Source organism: Rattus norvegicus, chromosome 1 (genome assembly GCF_036323735.1).
Source record: "Rattus norvegicus strain BN/NHsdMcwi chromosome 1, GRCr8, whole genome shotgun sequence".
NCBI classification, from domain to species: Eukaryota; Metazoa; Chordata; class Mammalia; order Rodentia; family Muridae; genus Rattus; species Rattus norvegicus.
In genome coordinates this window covers 265,800,368-265,803,714 of record NC_086019.1, presented here as the reverse complement: position 1 = coordinate 265,803,714, position 3,347 = coordinate 265,800,368, and positions in this window count along the sequence as shown.

Genomic DNA, 3,347 nt, shown 5'->3' with positions numbered 1-3,347 from the left:
GGTTCAATCTACAGTGTGTGAGTGTGTGTGTGTGTGTGTGTGTGTGTGTGTGAGTGTGTGTGTGTGAGTGTGTGTGTATGTGTATGTGTTTGTATGCATGTGTGTGTGTGTGAGTGTGTGTGTATGTGTGTGTGTATGTGTCTGTATGCATGTGTTTGTATGCATGTGTGTGTGAGTGTGTGTGAGTGTGTGTGTATGTATGTATGCATATGTGTGTGTATGTGTGTGTGAGAGTGTGTGTGTGTGTGTGTGTGTGTGTTATAAAGAACTATATAAAGCAAGTTGGCACTACTCCTGGCAGAGGGCTTGCTCAAAGGGGATTCAAGAGTCCCTTCTCTTTGGTTTTAGCTGCCCCTGGGGATCAGGAGTGCTCTCTTCCGTGTCTTCCAACTCCTCCATTAAAATGGAGTCAAAGTCAAGCAAAATCTGAACTGTCCAGCAGCCAGCCCCACAACCCAAAGGAAGGGTAGATAGGGCAACAGTCCCAGAAGCTGTCATCTGGGGCGGGAGCTCAGCATCACCACAGAAGCATTGACTTTGCAGACTGAGTCTCACCTGTGGCCTCGTCAGAAAGTCAGAATGGAGCAGGTGGAGGAGGGCATGAGGGAATCAGCCATTAGATAGAAAGGAATCGGCCATTAGATGCCCCTAGGAAACTGAGTTTGAAGCCAGTGCAAACGCTTAGCTCACCTGGGTCCCTTGTAGTTTAATTCAACAAAGGTCAAGTGCATGAGGACTGACGACTTGCCTCCCTCCAAAGCAGCTTGTTCCAGCTCTCCCTCAGTTTGAAGATGACAAAGTGGCAATGCCGGAACTCAAACTTGCAGGTCCTTGGTGTCCGCATGACCAACAGGAAGGCTGGAAGGACAGTGGCTTCAAAGAAAAGTGTTTTGGAAATTATGCAAATGCATATTTTTACATAGTGGATTACGAAAGCCTCTAAAAAACAAACTAGAATTTACATCACAGACCCTGAGACTCCAAAAAGTTGTTATGGTCTGGTAAGTCAACTCCTGTTTGCCAGCACGAGGTCTTTTAAAAAAAAAAAAAACACTGTCTTGCAATGAAGTCATGAAAGAGTGAACAGAAACCACGGAAAAACAAAGTCAGCGTGGCCTCCCCCTAGGCCACTGTTCCACGTGACCTGTGTGTGGCGGGAGAGCTTGTCCGGGTGACGGAAGGAACAGAAAACTGAAGCCCAACACCAGTAACCTAACACTCCACACAGGGAAAGCAGCTGCACTTGGTTTTCCCTACTTGAACAACATTCATGGGATGGATTCCCTTCTAGAATGAGAAAGAAAGGCTTGCTCTTCACCATGAAAGCAAGTCTGTTCAAATCAAGTAATGCCTGGAAGTCAACCAAAAGCCCGCTGATTGCAATTTAAAACAAAAAAATGTGTCTTTTAATTTGATAAATCAGAGACCCTTGTGATTCTCTGTGAGCTGAGCTATGCATTTTTAATTTCTCCATCTCACCCATAATTCTTCAAACTTTAATCTTTCGACATCAGGAATGTTTGCCCTCGGGGAGGCATCCTGCCTTCTAAAATGCAGTTTTCAAAAGCTGGTTGCCAAGGGCACTTTGGGATCACAAAAGCCACTGCTAAGAAATTGTGGTTGGAAATAAGGAGGCTGGGAAAATGTCTTAGTAGACAGAGTGACTGCTTTGAATACATGAGTTCGAATCCCAGCACCCGGGTAAATGCTAAACGGACGTGGCAGCCACACTGTAATTCCAAAGCTTGAAGGACACACAGGGGATCCCTAGAGCAAGATTGCCAGCTTGATTTGTGTGTGAATTCATGAATTCAGCAGTGATTGAGGAAGGCTCACATTATCTATGTCAAGCCTCGATACGTACGTGTGCAGTCATGCAAACGCAAAAATGTATACAACACAGGTGCACAGAAAAATAGATGAATAAATGGACAGATGGATGGGTGGATGGGTGGGTGGGTGGGTGGGTGGATGGATGGATGGCCGGATGGGTGGATGGATGGGTAGACGGATGGATGGACAGACAGACAAGTAATAGGGGCTGGGTGAGTGATCCCAGGGCGACAACATGAGCACTTCAGTGAATAAACTGCCTCTGCCGGTCCCCGTACACACTCTATGTCTCTAGCTGTGCATAAGGTCTGGGAAGACAGACTGGCTCTGGGGAGCTGTGTGCGATGAGATCTTGGCCCTGATTTGACCTAGCCTATGTCAGGCCTTCGCCGCGTATCACATCTCTCTCTCTCCCACTTCAGTCTGCAGCCTGGTCCTAGACTCTGAACTTTCTTGTCACTGAGCAGATGGGAGCTTTCCCGCTGGTGAGACCTTACCCCGTGTTCCAGACACTCATGCTATAAGACTACACTCCTCTTGCTATCCCCCTGCTGTACTCTGCTGGGTTTCTTCTCTTCCTTCATTTGCCATCAGCCCCGAAGCCTCTACAGCAGGATTTTGCGCCTCTGTGTCCTTCTCTGTCATTTCTAGCTCCTGCCTTCATGCTGGGCTTGTTGCTCTTCCAGCGCCGTGATTGGCATCGTCCTATTTCACGGGTGGCTGGCACAGCAACTTTTTGGTTCTGCATCTATTTAGAGTGAAACTACAAATGCTGGCTGGGCTTTCCACGAGTGTAGACTTTTCTAGAAAGAACAGAGAAATACAGATATAGATCACTATAGCTATTGGGTGACCAAAAATAAATCAGTTTCTAGTTCTCCACACTGAAGATCTATTCCAATCTCCCTCTTGAAACGGACATTTTGTCCCAGTTCCTTCTTGGGTTTGTGAAGATATTCTAGCAGCGTGCTGTGTGGACTCTGGAATTCAGCTGGCTGGATTCGACCTTTACCCAGTACCCTTAGATGGAGTCTGGGATGGTTCGTGTTGTCATTCTGACAGACTCGACAATCACTTGGGAGATGCACCTCTGGATATGCCTAAGGGCGGGGGTTGGGGTGGGGTAGGGTGGTTATCTTGGCTGTATTAATTTTGGTGAGGTGACCATCTGGTGGTCGGGACTCCTTGGAGCATCCTGAGTGCAGAGAGCCAACTAGTCACTAGTATGCATGCATTTCCCTCTAACTCCTGGGAATGCAAAAATGGCCAAGTCCCTCAAGCTCCCGCTACCGAGACTTCCCTATCTGTCATGGGAATGTATGAATAGGAGTCAGAATACGCCTGTTCTCCCTGGAGTGGCTTCTGTCAGAGCATTTTGCCACAACAAAAAGATACAAAACTAAGATAGAGTTAGGATTTTATTTGTCAATCCCAGGGATCTACCACTAAACCACATCCTTAGCTCCGAGGGTAGGAATTTTAGTCTTTACTCTTCTTCCCTTGTAGAATCCACC